Source organism: Talpa europaea (genome assembly GCF_964194135.1).
Source record: "Talpa europaea genome assembly, chromosome: 3".
Classification (NCBI taxonomy): Eukaryota; Metazoa; Chordata; class Mammalia; order Eulipotyphla; family Talpidae; genus Talpa; species Talpa europaea.
The window spans coordinates 96,421,024-96,437,058 of NC_140069.1; the positions used below are offsets into that span (position 1 = coordinate 96,421,024).

General features: G+C 37.0%; 1 protein-coding gene across 1 annotated transcript in view; it reads right to left on the minus strand.

The window, feature by feature from the left end:
• RAPGEF5 (Rap guanine nucleotide exchange factor 5) overlaps positions 1-16,035 on the minus strand; it is a gene marked incomplete at both ends in the record, with an annotated part of 218,864 nt that overhangs the window by 51,998 nt on the left and 150,831 nt on the right. The gene's annotated exons all lie outside the window — the stretch shown is intronic.

Below are 16,035 nucleotides of genomic sequence, written 5' to 3' on the forward strand. Positions count from 1 at the left end.
AGCTACTCTATATGAAAAGGACCATAACATTTACCCTTTATTAATCCACACTGTGTACTGTACCAAGAGCTTTACCCACATGATCTGTGCACTCTATGTGCACCTGAGGAGGAAGGTCATATATTCTTTTGTGGGATGATGACACTGAGGCTGAGATAATAAGGTTAATAATTATCTAGTTATGGCAAATTAGTGTTGAAAGGGGAATAGATCCCCATGGCCAGCTGAGTGCCAGCTTTGGGTCTTGCCTACACTATGCTCTCCTGAAAGTATAGATCCAAGGAGTTGTAACTAACCTTTTGGCCTTTTAATTGACCTTGAATTACCATGGTACCCCTGTGAAGTTGTTTGCCACCTATGTGCCAGCATGTTTGAGTTCTTTTATTCTTATTTAAAAAAAAATTTTTTTTTTAAATTTATTTTTACAAGCACTGGGTACAGTCAGAAACACAGGAGGGTGAGAGAATTACCAGAGCCAGAACAGGGAACAGAACAGGCAGAGTGATGAAATACACTGCTGAGGGGAGCAGCAGGCGCAGCAGGAGAGGTCTATTGCGCCACGTGGGACCCTCGCCAGCGGCTGGGGACCAACCGGCACTGCAGATGCTGGGGGCAGCTTCGCAGCCCAGCGCTCAACCACTGCGCCCCCGGGGGAGGCCCCTCTTTTATTCTTAATCAAATCTTACTTATTTTTTTCCTAGTGGACATCCAGATATAAGAAATCAGTCAATTTAATATTCTAAAGGTAGAATTGACAATCACATGGACGAATTAAGATAGTCCACAAATTCATAGCACTTTTATAATGTTTTAATGGCTAATCATATTTAGATCTTAAAAAATTGAAATGTAAAGGCAAAAAGTGTTTTTTTTTTTTTACAAATGTCAAACCATAAAACTCCTTTCCTTTTTATATAAATTTTGCCATGTTAAACATTACAGACACTATAAATTATTACTCACATTATATTTTATTCACTTCCTCCTAAATCAAAAGCATCAACTTCAATGTCAAAGTTTCGGCTGTCCCTCACCTCAGTTACCACCTATGCCTATCAGTCCAACATTTGGATAAACAGGTTATTAAACAAGTTATCAACTGCCATTGACCGATATGTTTTTGCCTTTAGGGTAAAATACAAATTCCTTGTGTTATAGAGATTATCTCCAAAAAGGGGGAGGTACTATGTTTCCCACCCCCACTTATATGCAGCCACCTTAGACTAGCTATTGGGAACTAGGGCGCAGAGCTGAGCAACCAGGAAAAGCTATATAATGTGGAAGGCAGGTGGGCTCAGGAAGAACAGAGAGCTCTTGCTTCTGCAGACCTGCTTGCTCCCTTATACTGCTGGGAGAAATGGAAGGAGCAACGTGGAAGAAAGATATGTAGAGACACTTGGAAGAGACGTGGGGAAGAGACATGCGGGAGCTGACAATAGCAGCCATTATCTTGATTTGGTATCTTTTGTCCCAGCTTTGGGGACCTGCTTCAGAACCCTTTTCCTATGGTCTCTGCTAGAAGGTGTCTTAGACTTCTGATAAGCCTTTGGGCCTCAGCGGCCCTGCTTCAGACTGACTGGCTGGGCATTTACTCACAAGGGGATGGGTAATTTGGGGTGTTTTATTGGGAAACTAATATCATTTCTTCTCCTCTCTATGCACACCAATTCTACTAAGTTATTTCACACCAAGAGTAAGCTTTGCCTTTGTGTGCACAAAAGGTTAATCCCTTTAGAGGGAGCAAGTTTGGGGGTCTCTGGGTATCCCTTGGTTGTGTGCGAACCCTTTGCCACAAATGTTTCTAATAAAACAGCTTATTTTGTTTTAAAATAAATTTTCCTTCCCCATACCTACGAACATCCTTAGGCCTTTTCCTTAGCATCAAAACCACATGATTCAAGTGATTTAACCAACATAGCTGACATGTAATAGTACATAAGCTCTGAAAGACCACAAGAATACCAAAAATACAATATTATTACATACTATAAGATACTTGCCTAAGAATAAATTTAATTTGTCTCATTGTTAAAAACACTTCTTCAAAGTCATGAAATATTTCTTAGAATATGTTTATTTTATGAAAACTTTCTAACAACTCGGGAAATTTTGGAGCAAAAACTATAAAATGCTCAAGCAAATTCAGTGGCTCAAACTAGACACAAGAAAATAACTTATAATTAAGTAAACCTTGCATGATAAGAATGCATGATATTGTTCTAAATATTCACTTACTGAGAATAAGAACTTACCAAAACTACCTTACAGTGCATTCACATTCTTTTTTTTTTAAATTTTATATATTTCTTACATCATTTTTCATTTTTGCACAATATATGCATTTTCATCTTGGTTATAATCCCCATACAATTCCCACCACCCTTGTTTTGATCCTACTCCCTTCTCTCGCCCCTGTATTGTGTCCCTGGTTTATAGTTGCTTGTTGATTTTGATTTTCACTTTATTATAATTAGTCTTTTTCCTGGTCCCTTATTTAGGTTTTCTAAATTCCTGCTATGAGTGATACCATCCAGTATTTTTCTTTTTCTTTCTGGCTTATTTCGCTGAACATGATCCCTTCCAGCTCCATTCATGTTGCTGCAAATTGCATGAGATTACTGTTTTTGATTGCTGAGTAATATTCCATGGTATATATGTACCACATCTTCTTGATCCAGTCATCTATTTTTGGGCATTTGGGTTGTTTCTATAGTGCTTTAAATAGTGCTGCTATAAACATATAAAATAGTGCTGCTATAAACACCCCTATAAACATAGGGGTGCAGGTGCCCTTTGGAATTAATGTTTCTGTGTCCTTTGGGTAAATACCTAGGAGTGGAAGCTCCATCTTTAGCAGATTGAGGAATTGCCACACAGCTTTCCATAGTGCTTGGACCAGTCTGCACTCCCACCAGCAGTGTGAAGGAGAGTTCATTTTTCTCCATATTCTCTCCAACATTTGTTGTTACTAGTTTTTTTTTTAAAAACATTTATAAGTTTCCTTTTTTGGGTCTTCTTTCTTTCCTTCTTTCAGCACTGGGTACAGTCAGAAGCGCGGGAGGGTAAGAGAATTCACCAGAGTCACAGTGGAGAGCAGAGCAGGCAGATGGAGGAAATACACTGCTGAGGGGAGCAGCAGGCAGCAGGAGAGGTCTGTGGGCCATGTGGGACCCTTATTGGCGGCTGGGGATTGAACTGGCACTGCAGAGGCTGCGGGCAGCTTTGCACGCAGCCCAGCGCTCAACTGCTGCGCCACCAGGGGAGGCCCTGTTACTAATTTTTTTTTTCAGTATGTGCCATTCTCACTGGTGTGAGATGGTATCCCATTGTAGTTTTGTTTTGCATTTCCCTGATTACAAGTGATGTTGAACATTTTTTCATATGCCTGTTGACTATTTACATTTCCTCTTTGGAGAAGTTTCGTTTTAGCTCTTTTGTCCATTTTTTGACTGGGTTATTTACTTTGTTCTTGTTGAGTCTCGTCAGCTCTTTGTAGATTTTTGTGATCAGTCCTTTATCATTAGTGTTGTGTGCAAAAATTTTCTCGCAATCAGTGGGGTGTCTTTTAGTTTTGGTTTCTGTCTCTTTTGCTGCACAGAAGCTTTTTAATTTGATGTAGTCCCATCTGTTTATCTTTGCCTTCACTATTACTGCTTTGGGTGATGTGTCTTTAAAGATGTTACTAAGGTGTATGTCACGTAGTGTTTCAACTATATTTCCTTCTACATATTTTATGGTTTCAAGCCTTATGTCTAGTTTTTTAATCCATTTTGAGATGGTTTTTTGCATGGTGTGAGGTAGTTGTCAAGCTTCATTCTTTTGCATGTAGCGACCCAGTATTCCCAGCACCATTTATTGAACAAACTTTCTTTGCTCCATTGCATATTCTTTGCTCCTTTGTCAAAGATTAATTGACTGAAAATCTGTGGGTTTATTTCTGGATTTTCTATTCAGTTCCATTAGTCTGTGTGTCTGTTCTTGTTCCAATACCATACAGTTTTTTTTTTTTTAAGATTTATTTATTTGTTTGTTTGTTTGTTTATACATACAAGCACTGGGTACAGTCAGAAGCGCGGGAGGGTGAAAGAATTCACCAGAGCGGGGAGCAGAGCAGGCAGAAGGACCGAAGTACACTGCTAAGGGGAGCAGCGGGCGGCAAGAGAGGTCTGCGCGCCATGTGGGACCCTCCTCTGGTGGCCGGGGAGCAGCGGGGGATCGAACCGGCACCGCATAGGCTGCGGGCAGCTTCGCAACCCAGCGCTCAACCGCGGAGCCACCAGGGAGGCCAATACCATACAGTTTTGATGATTATGGCTTTGTAGTATAGTTTGAAATTTGTGAGTGTGATACCTCCATTTTCTTCTTTTATTTTTTCCAGGAGAGCTTTGGCTATTCAGGATTTTTAGTGGCTCCATATGAATTTCATCAATATTTGTTCTATTTCTTTGAAGACTATCATTGAAATTTTTATTGGAATAGCACTGAATCTGTAGATTGCTTTTGTTAGGATGGCCATTTTGATAATGTTAATTCTTCCAATCCATGAGCAGGGGATGTCTTTCCATTTCTTTGTGTCTTCTTCTATTTCTTTTAACAGTGTTTTATAGTTTTCTTTGTATAGATCCTTTACCTCTTTTGTTAGGTTTATTCCCAAGTATTTGATTTTTTTTTGTGTCAATAATATAAGGGATAGTTTTCTTGATTTCTTCTTCTTCAGATTTATTGTTTGTATACAGGAAGGCTACTGATTTTTACGTGTTGATTTTGTAACCTACTACTTTACTAAACTGATTGATTAGTTTGATTAGTTTTTCTGTGGAGTTTTTGTGGTTCTCTATGTATATTAACATATTGTCTGCAAATAGTGATAGTTTTACTTCTTCCTTCCCTATTTGGATTCCTTGTATGTATTTCTCTTGTCTTATTGCTCTGGCTAGGACTTCCACTATTATATTGAAAAGTAGTGGTGAGAGTGAACATCCTTGTCTTGTTCCAGATCTCAATGGAAATGCTTTCAACTTTTCACCATTGAGAATGATATTGCCTATGGGCTTGTCATATATGGCCTTTATGATGTTAAGGTATGTTCCCTGTATCCTGAAAATTTCAATATCCAAATATTTTAGAACCAAATGAAACAATGAATTTCCCAGCTACACTTGAAGTTAGGTGTGGTTACAGCTACAAGACCAACAAATAAAAGCAGAAGCTGTGTGTTATGAAGAGGTGTGCTGTTTCTGATTTGCTCCACCCAATACCTGGATTGTGATGCCAGCATCCATTCTGGCCCATGAGATGAAGGTCAGACTCCAGGGACATTGAGGCAAAATGCTGGCAGGAAACTTCAGTCCTAGGCGATTCAATGTGTTCTTATAAGCTCTGGACTACATTTCTGTATTTTCATTTTCAAGGGAGAAAGAAGTATATTTATACCTCATTTAAGTCACTATCAGATTTTCTGTTATAAGCAGCCATGTCTAATTGTAAATAGTGCATACACACAGAAAATTTTCAGAAACTTGAACACATGATCGGTACTATGGTCTGGCTCTTAAGTTTCTCATTCATCAAAAGTGGGCAAAGTATATTTAAGGAGAGATAAATATGATTCTATCCTGATTTCGCTACAGTGGATTTCTAGAATGTGCTGATGAAGACACATTTGCCTGTATGTATTCTTGTTTTTTAAAAAGAAAAACACCCTCTCCAGGGGATTGTCAAATAGTGTAAATTGTCATAATTATTCTGCAATGTGCACTCATATTATGTCAATCAACACTGGCAGAACTTGTGCTTCCTAAAATTTTTCTACAAAAGTAATCATTTTGGTAAATTAAAATGGCTTGTAATGCTTTCAAATTCACATCTGACTGAACTGAGAAATGGGAGAAGATCCAAATTTAGGATGAAAAGATCTTCATTCTGTTCTTATTTCTTAAAAAACATGATATCATGATAAATTTATGCTATCTATAAGCCTAATACACAAAAACAAAATGTATGATACCAAGTGAGACAGGAAGAAAATTTATGGGGGGGAGGAACCTAACTTGCTGCCAGTATTGTGTTAATCTTTTCATTACAGGTATATTCCAAGCACAATAAAAGGGATATAACAAAGAAAATTACAGACGCTTTACTAGTAGAACCACTCTCCATCATGGGTCCTGCCTGATACATCCAGCCATTCAATTCACCTGCAACTATGTTTATTTTTAGACTGAGAATTTAAGTAGAAATACCCAGTCAGATATGCAAATAAAAATTTTAATATGCATTTTTCACTTTCATGCTTAAGTGAAATTCATTTACAGGATTAAAAGATTTCAAACAGAAGATTCACCAAATATTGTATATTGAGAACAGACAAAAATGGAACTCTGAAGCAAAAAAGGGTACAAAATTGCTCTGAACATAATTTTCTGTCACTATTTAAATAACAAGATCGGTTAGTCTTTCACTTTCTCTTTTGACCCATATTTAACAATTCTGTCTAAATTTATATTTATTTCTGAGGTTTGGGAGCACTGTTAGTCAAGTAGCAGCCTTAAGTACAAGACAAACAGAATGAAAAGAATGGTTTCAATTGTAGAGCAAGAAAGCCCCAAGGGCAGAAAATGAGGATAATGGAAAATGGGAGAGGGCTACAATGTAATGAGAAAGGGGAAATGAGGAAAAGTTCAATTAAAGGTATGTTAAAGGCAAAAATTCTTCCACTCAAAGAATATCCCTTTTAGACATGTGATTGTCAATTATAGCAATTCTGTGGCATTGCACCCTGTAAATGAAGCAATAATTTGGTTGCAACATGCTGTGAGAGATTAACATGCAGTGATTATAATCAACAAATTGCCATCCACTACCACTCCTTCCTCAACTTACAAGATTATCTGAAGTACAAGCTTTTATATTGAAAAAGCACTTCCTTTTTATTTTCTGATAGGATGTTAAATTTTACTTCAGGAAGATGTCAAATCATTTAAAAATACAAACAAGGAAATCTGATGATCTAGACTCGATATGGTAGGTTTAAAAACTCTAAAAATAAGGAAGTATATTTTATTTTCAAAAGAGCAAAAATCCATTGTTCTTTTAAAAGAACAAAAAAATTAACAAGAACAAAAATTAGTGAACACAAAACTAACCGAGAGACTGTACCATAGAGATTATAGAGATAACTATAGATAGAAAAAAAAAATCAAAGAAGCAGCCTTCATTATTTTAAAGGATATACATTAGGGAGACAGAATAAAGAGAAGATTCAACAAAGCCATTATCTCTCTCAAATTTATTTTATGGAAAAAAAATACAAGTTATACTGAAGGTTATCAAAGGAACCTTAATCCAAAGTCGAAGAGATTGAAGCCAATATTTTATTATATAGTAATAAAACTGAAGACTATTAGGACATCATAATTCTGTATCACAGGTCTTTTATATTTTATTTTTTAAAATAGGAAACAATTTTATATATTCTGATTTTTTGAAAATTGGTAATTTGTGTACATACTTATGTCACTTCTCAGTATACCAGAACATTTTATTATTTATAATAATTTATCCCCTAATCATTCTAGAAAATCAGAAGCTTACCAAATTACAAAGAAATATTACCTTCAGTACCTCACAGTTAATCTATCTAAAAAGATGACAATCAAATTAGACATTTGAGGTAGAGGGAAAGCATTTCAAATGAGGCAAAAAAATAAAACTAAATAAGAGAAATTAAAGTATGCAAATGTGAAAAGGGGAGAAAGTTCATTCACTTCTATGTCTTTGAGGTGGAGGGAAAGCACTTCAGGTCAAGCAAATAAAATGTAAATAAGGAAAATAAAAGCAAATAAAATGTACAAATATGAATAAAGGGGAAAAGCCCATTCATTTCCAATTCTTCCATACTGGTGTCAGTTTTTACAGGGAAACCCTTCATGGCTGAGGTTCAGGACATCATCACAAGGAATGACTTTATAGAAACAAACTGTCACCTGCATGTTTCTTTAGAACACAGCGTGAAGGAAACTTTCAAAGACCTTTTATCTTATCTCTAGGCTCTAGCACGTTTTCACTCTAACCCATCAGAAAGTGGTTGATATTTTCCTTAAATGTATTTAAAGAAGAAAATCTATAAACTCTTGTTATGATGTCCAAGTTTTTCAAAACCCCTTATAGTTAGGAGGCTTATGATCTAATTTCTAAAGTAATTCTTACCCACCCCACCCCTCATGCATTGCATTTTTTACTCCCATATTCAGATTCTCTGGAAATTAATTTCTCATAGCCTTATAATATTTTAGTTTGTTTCTAGTGTACTCTATGTATACTTGAACTCAAAGTATAGGAAGAGAACATGTGGAGTAAATATGAAAATGATACCATTTAAAAAATGGTTTCCCATGATCCATTCTAATTATAACTAAGGACTGTTTCTGTGAAAAGTGTGCTACTTATATTCTTAGCTTTGAAACAGCTCCTTTGCCCATAGGTTATGGTATAATGCAAACTCACATTTCCATTATTAATCAGTGAATGTTAATGACCTTATGCTTCAGCTCTGTCTCACTTCATTTCACCTTGCTTCATTACCAACAAGATTATTAATTAACCCACAATCTACTTGCAGTGTTAAAGCATCAATTCCCTTGTTATCATACATAATATTGCATGTTCAGAGGTGAATAGATAAGCCCAGAAGATGAACACCTGAAATGAAATCCACTGTCAAAATCTGATTTTTAGTCACTTCTCGTGTGAGTGGTCTGATACAGGATCTGTTGGAACTAAGACCTCTTCCTTGACCCCTTCTTTCTTTTGTAACCTTATTGAAGCTGTTAGCTCGCCCAGTGGCCATCCTGCTCACAGTTGGAAATCAAGAAGCAGGTCTTTGTGCTGCAGATTAAATGGTTCTTATGTGACAGCCAAGCACCTGATTGGAATTTATAGCTTGAATGGAAAGGTAGGTTTTAACTTCAATTATGCCTTTCCTACAGCATTCCAGACAAAGTTATTTCTGCTATAAAGCTAGGAATATATCTTGTGTCCATTTCTAGATTCAAATGAACCCACTATTTCTGAAGTAGTTTAATTACTTTCTTCTACCTTAGTGTCTATGTCTGTGAGATGGGGCCAATTATCCTATACAAAGATCCACCCAATACAGAGGAAGTTTGGATAAACAGACTGGTGTTTTGAGTAATCTTCAAATCTTCAGATCAGAAAGGGGCCTTAAATGTCAAGTGATCTAAGTCCTCTGCTTTCATAAATGAGGACACAACTGAGAAAAAATTCCTACACAATTCTAATGATCTCATCACTTTGTCAATTTATACTCTCCCTATGCTTCAATTACAGTTGGCAAATACATTATATTCTCTATATTACGAATTAGAAGAAAAGCTAAGAAAACTGCCCCCAAACCAAACCAAACCCATAGTACAAAGATTACAGAGCAGAGCAGAAACAATATTCTAATTTGAGCACTTTTATTCCTAGTCCTCTCGACAGCACTTTGGGGATTTTCACTGTCACTGTGGATAGCAGTTTCAAGTCTTTGCTCTATTTAGAAAAACAAGCCCTCAATGAACAGCAGTGTCCTTGATCTGCATGTGAGGCACACCCAGGGCAGCTGGAGTTGGTGCTAATGAATTTATTTAATCTTTAGCTGATTTTTTATTAACATGTGTGCAAACAAAATTAACCTAATATTTAAAAGTGACAGTTTCATAAAAAAGGCCTCAATCGGCAAGCTAGTCCAGTTATTTGTCTCTGAGTAAGCTATTTTCATGGTTTAAGATGTAAAGGTTGATATCAAATATATCTGAGGATGCAAATTCTCTGGCTTCTAGCTTTAGTTAGTACCATACAGAGTTAACTATACTTACTGTAAATTTCTTTCACTTCTCCCTCCCCATTAAGTCTGTTTTCTTTGGTTTTGAATTTTATTGAAATTCATATTAATTCTCTAAAATGGCCAGCAGTTTCATGTTAATTCTCTAAAATACTTTAAATAATTAAAATATCTTCTAGCTCCTATATTTTAAAAAGACATCTGAATGTAGTGATTCTAAACCAGTGCCTATAATGATATAGTTATTTAGCAACCATCACTTAATATACACTATTTCGCTATTTGTTTTTTGCCTGATTCCCTTTACTAAAATATAAGTCCCATGAATGTAAGGAGTGTTTGTGTTTTGCTTTGTAGGAGTCTTTTGTGTTTTTAAGAGTTCTAGCTCTTACATTTAGGACAGTGCCTACATAGTAAAAGGTTAAAGATATTTGTGGAATGAAAAAATTAATTTTTTCTAGGATATTTATCTAGATATATGTAGGAATTGAGTGATTAAAAATGCATTGTTATCTTTTATTACAGAAGCAGTGGATAAAGTTAAAAGGAAAGGAATTATAGGAGGATGGCTAGTATGAGATAGGATATAGCAGATTTCATCACAAGGGGGAAATTGCTGCTTTTCTCCTGTAACAGACTGTTTCTAAATGTCCCAAAAGGGATTGGTAATAAAACTCTGCAAATGGATTTTACTAGTAGGTGATAAATCAAAGCTATTCTTTGGAAACGTAACAGCATAATTTCTCAAAGGAACTTAAAAAGTTTCCCATTGGACAGGGTTATATACACACTTAAATCATCACCAGGTGTGGCTTTGTATTCCAAGTTTTATATCTTATCAACATTCGAACTGTTCTATGATCAGACTGGAAAAATGCAGCAATAATAGTCCAAACAGACTAAGTTCTTGTACAATGATGAAGTTATGGTGATTTCATCATAAAATGATCACAAGAATCTGGAGGTTGTCTACATGAATTATAGGGTCTCCTCCAGATGTAGAATTCTGTGGCATATGTCTGTGGCATATTTTGAAAGAGGATAATTTAGACCTGTATGAATTTAAGAATTTTAGTGATGAAAGACTTCAACTATTATCTCATACATGACTTACTCAAGGTCTCAGTCTGGTTTACTAATTAAGCAGAGTTCTGGGACTCAAGGCCACAGAATCTCACTTTAATACCCTTTCTACTCTGCTATGTGCTTTTTTTTTTCTTCCTAAAAGCATCATTACAGAAGCAAGCATTCTTGAATGCAAGACCTATAAGAACGCCCACAGATTTTTGTAGTGCGACAGAACCCTGGCAAAAATCCAAGCGTTTTGTTCACTATATCAGCACCTCCTTGTTTCAAGAGTTAAGAAATCAAACAGCTGTCTACACAGTACCTCTGTCTCCTCTAATTATTTCCTTTTTATTTTGAAACCACTTCAGTGGATGGACCAGTTGTTCAGGTTTGTGAATTTTGAACTTTTTGTGGCTGCAGAAGCTCCATAGAGGGGCCATGGACATAAGGTTGGACATAAATCCCTGAAGAGGGGATCTGGGGTAGGGAGATGGAGGAAAGGGGAATGATGCTCCCAATGCCCAGAGGAAAATATGTAACTATTAGAAACTGGAATATACCCTTGAAAATAAAACAGGAAGTGAAATAGTCAATGTTCTATTTCAGTGACTCTCATGCCTGGCTAATATTACCCTCATGTTGGGGCGCTTTGAAAGCCTAATAAAACCTAGGCCCCAGCTCAGGTCAACAGAATCAGAATCTCTGGGGAGAGTGCCAGGGATTGCATTTTTTAAAAGTGCCCCATGTGCATCTAATGTGCAGGTATGGATAATATGTACTAGTTTGCTACCTGACATTATAAAAATAAAAAGATAAATACAAGATAATTCCATGTGCACATTAATTGCACAAAAATAACGATGAGACAGCACCATTTGAAAAGTTCTGTGCCTGGGCCTCCCCTGGTGGTGCAGGCAGTTGAGTGCCACGCTGTGAAGCTGTCCGCAGCCTCTGCAGCACCAGTTCAATCCCGGCCAACTGTCGAGGGTCCCACATGGTGCAACAGACCTCTCCTGTTGCACCCATTGCTCCCCTCAGCAGTGTATTTCATCAGTCTGCCTGTTCTGTTCCCCGCCCTGTCTCTGGTGAATCCTCTCACGCTCCCGCGCATCTGGCCTGTACCCCGATTCTTGTATAAATAAATAAGGAGAAGTCTAGAACAGAGACACCAAACATCTTTCCAGAAATCCTAAATGCTAAGGAAATCAAAGAGGTCTACCTAAATTGCCTTCTATCTTTCCAATGATCAGGAAAAAAATTCTTAACTTTTCTTCCCAAGAAATATGTATCAGTTGCTTATGGTAGGCTTGATGCTGGCAGGGAAGATAAAGAAATTAACAACAACAAAAAATGAGGTGCCTGTCCGAGCTTTACTCAAGGTTCCATGAATGCAATGTTCAAAAAGGCCAGTTCAAAAAAGCAAGCAATGGAGAGTAACTTTTAGACTCTACCGATGGAGAGAGACACTCCTGTAATGTAAACCAGGTACTTTCATGGAGGTTGTAGACCCATTGAAACAGCAAGGGACTTACTTCCTCAAAGACATGCTAAGCCTGCTAGGTGCTGGTGAAAGCAAATCACTAACACTGAAGCATTCAGGACATGACCAAAGGAGACTGAGGGGACATTTCCTCATTGAATACAATTTAATAGAAAGTACTGTTAATAAACTTAATTGGTTAAAAAAATGGCCAAATCTAGACAGAAATCAGGTCAAACCTAATAAAAATCAGTTGGTAGACCACCTATTCCCAGTAACTTGGTCTCTGTTTTACTTGGTAACCTAGAATCATAAGTACATTTGCTGCAAAAAGTTGAAAAGGACCAAGGAAACAGAAAAAGAGAGGAGCAAATAATGCATTTACTCTTGTATTCTCCCTAAGGTAGGCCTGTCATAATGCGGATTTAAAAAGAAAAATCAATAAGCTTTCTCTGTATGTAATCCATCTGACACTTAGTTTCCCTCCTGCTTTGAAACAGAAGTCATTATTTCCAACAGAAGCATCTTTAAGCAAAACATGCTTAATTTTTTCTAGGGAAGGGAGAAGGTTAAATAGGAACAACAACCTACAGGACAGAACCTAAAGACCAGGTGTGTCTGGTCCAACTTGCTTCTTCATCCCAGTTCTTTTATTCACAATTCCTTTGTTTTTTCCTTCTTACCTTCCTTGTAATTCTCCTCAGCTAGGAATAGCCAATGATGTCTGCCCTATTTCTGAGAAGATGAAAGATGAAGGACATAGCTGCTTGATTTTTTTCTCTAACAGTCTAAATGTTTCAAGTCAGAACCTGAACCTTGAAAGAAAAGGAAATCTTTGAAAACAGCTTCAATCAATTTCCATGTTCACAAATAGATATCTGGTTACCAGAATTAAACATTTTTCCACTTTAAACAATGAAGGATTATTCATTCATTCATTCCACAGATATTTGCTGGATGCTCCTTATGCCTAGTACTACCACAGAGAAAAGGTATGTGCATAGGGGACTATGAAACTAAGTGTGCTAAGTATTGTCATTTTGGAAAGTCATTAGTAGTTGTTTTAAAGCATCTCTAATACTATCTTTTGCTTTTGCAACTTAGTTTGCTATAGTTATAGAATACTACATGAATTGTTTTCTAGTCTAGATTCCGGTAGCCAAAAAATAGAACACAAGAGTCTTGGCATTCCCTTTTCTGTTTCATTTAATTACGTAAACTTTTCCCCCACTTGCATGTTAACAATGATTAATAATCACTTCAAATGTCCTTTGTGAACAGAGAAGGACTCTTCTATTGGGCCTAACACCTATATTTTCACAACTAGGTGACTTTTGTGAGACAAAAAATTACTTGCTTGGTTACCTGCCCCAGCCTCTGGTGGACACAAGAATGTAGGAGTCCAGAACAGGCACGTCCTAGCCTCCTGGAACATTTATTTCCTCCTCCTCATTGACATCAGGGCCATGTGGACGACCACCATATGGCTTCACTTGGCCCCATATGGCTCTATCTTCCTAAAAGGGGAGCTCAAGAACATAAAAAATGCTGCTGTATACTTTTATTGCAGCCCCTTCTCATTTTCCTCCATCTGTCTTCCATATGTTTATGCAACTCTATTAGGCTCTTGCACACACAGGCCTTTTATGACAAGGATTGCTAGCCTGACCAAGATAAAAAACTAGCTAGAATTCACCTCTGCCAGTGACAAGGGGCCTCAATTTCTTTAAATACATGATTCCTTTAGTATTCAAACTATAATACACATAATCACATTTCCTCATTATGCACGTAAATTTTGTTTTTTACTTTATATTTCTCCTAACATTATCAATAAAAACCAAACTGGCCTTTCTGCAGTTTTTTCTCCAAGTGCTATACTTGAAGTTTTGAAGAACTACATGTTACTTCTAGTTAAGCATCCCTACAATTCACACATCCATCAGTCTCTCGAGTTGACTTTTTCATTTCCATAAGAGTCTCTTTTGTTCAGAGGAAAACTTGTCACCATTTTGCCCCACAAATGTCTCTGCAAAAAATGTGAAGTTTCATGGATAGCCTTAGTAAACTCTAGGGAACTAAGTAGGAATGAAGTGAGGACTCTTTCTGTCCTTCAGAAGACCAGTGAGCCTGGTCCTCTTTGAGTTGCTGATCACATGGCTAAAGTGACATATTTGATCTCAGGGCCGGTAAAATTGAGAAAAAAGTGGGAGTAACAGTCACTAGACACCATGTACAATACCCTTTCCCAACAAGAGCAAACTCTTAGCATTAGAAATAGTAAAGAGAGTGATTTCTCATTCCTAGTGTTAAATAATGGAACTTTTTGTGGTTACCTTGGCCATCTTTCTTTAAAAACCGCTGACAATTAGAAAGAAAGAAAAAATAACCATTAGGCCTGGTATTGGCTTTAATAACTTCAAGTCTTATTAATAGGACCTAGACATAGTCCTGTAGAATAGACTTGTGATGCTATTAAGCAGAAAGCAGTCAATCCCCCAAGCCACTACACACATTCAAAGGTATCCTTTTCACAGCAGATTATCTAGTCCAATATGCCACTGCCTATAATCTGGTCCAAACTACCTGTATAAAGCAGTCTGGTAATCAGGCCACAGAAAATTATGTCCAAGTCCATAATGCTTATATCTGACAAAGCAGATCACGGGAATAATGCTCATACACACAAAATATTAATCAATAGAACACGAGAACAACCCAGCAAATGCCATTAGAATACATTTTTCTTTTACTTTAACGTGTATAAATGACAACTATTGATCCCCCCCCCCAAAAAACATATGTAAAATAAGGTAACTATTTGAATTTTGAGGTCAAACAATATAATATAAGATACATGATTGGGTCATTTTACCTTTTTTTTTTTTAAACCCATGTACATATTTCACTCATCTTTTCTTCTCTTAATGTCCTTTATAATGTAGGATAGAGTCAGACATCATTATGTTCAGATCAAACTACTGGGGCACAAGGAGCCCACTGTTCCCACCAAAAAATGTCATTTTGCAATTCTTCCTGCATAGGAAAAACCTAAGGAGTTGCTCTAACTAATACAACCTTTTATTGATAAAGTCGATATATATTGCAAACTGGGGGTATCACAGGTGCTGTGGAGGCAGCCAAAAGCGCATTTTACTCAGGGGATCAAGATACAGAATTCAGGCTACAATCAGAAGCCTTTTTATTGGGATAATTGCTCCAGGCTGGAACAAATTACAAATTCTGACTAAAAGAAGCCAGAACTCACCCTTCTGTGATGGAAATATGGGCTGGTCATTTTGGAAATGCAAAGGTCTTATTTCCCAAAGTAAAAGGGGGTGAAAAAGCTAACCAGGCATTTTATTCACAGATTAAAAAGGACAAGAAGCCTGATTAATAAGATTTCAGTGAAATTATAATTTCTGGTCTGAAAAACCAGGAGTATTATATTCTGCTCAGTAAGGCTTGCACTGGGCAGTTTGTAAACCACTTAGAAAAAGGCAGAAGTTGCTACTAAGCTTACAGTTGCTGAGTAGTTGCATCAATTGTTGACATTTCTGTGGGAAGGCTACTCCCCCTAGCTCGGGGCTTCTTGCAGGCCAGGTACAAGCTCACTCACCCCACCCCCTTGTATTTCTTAACA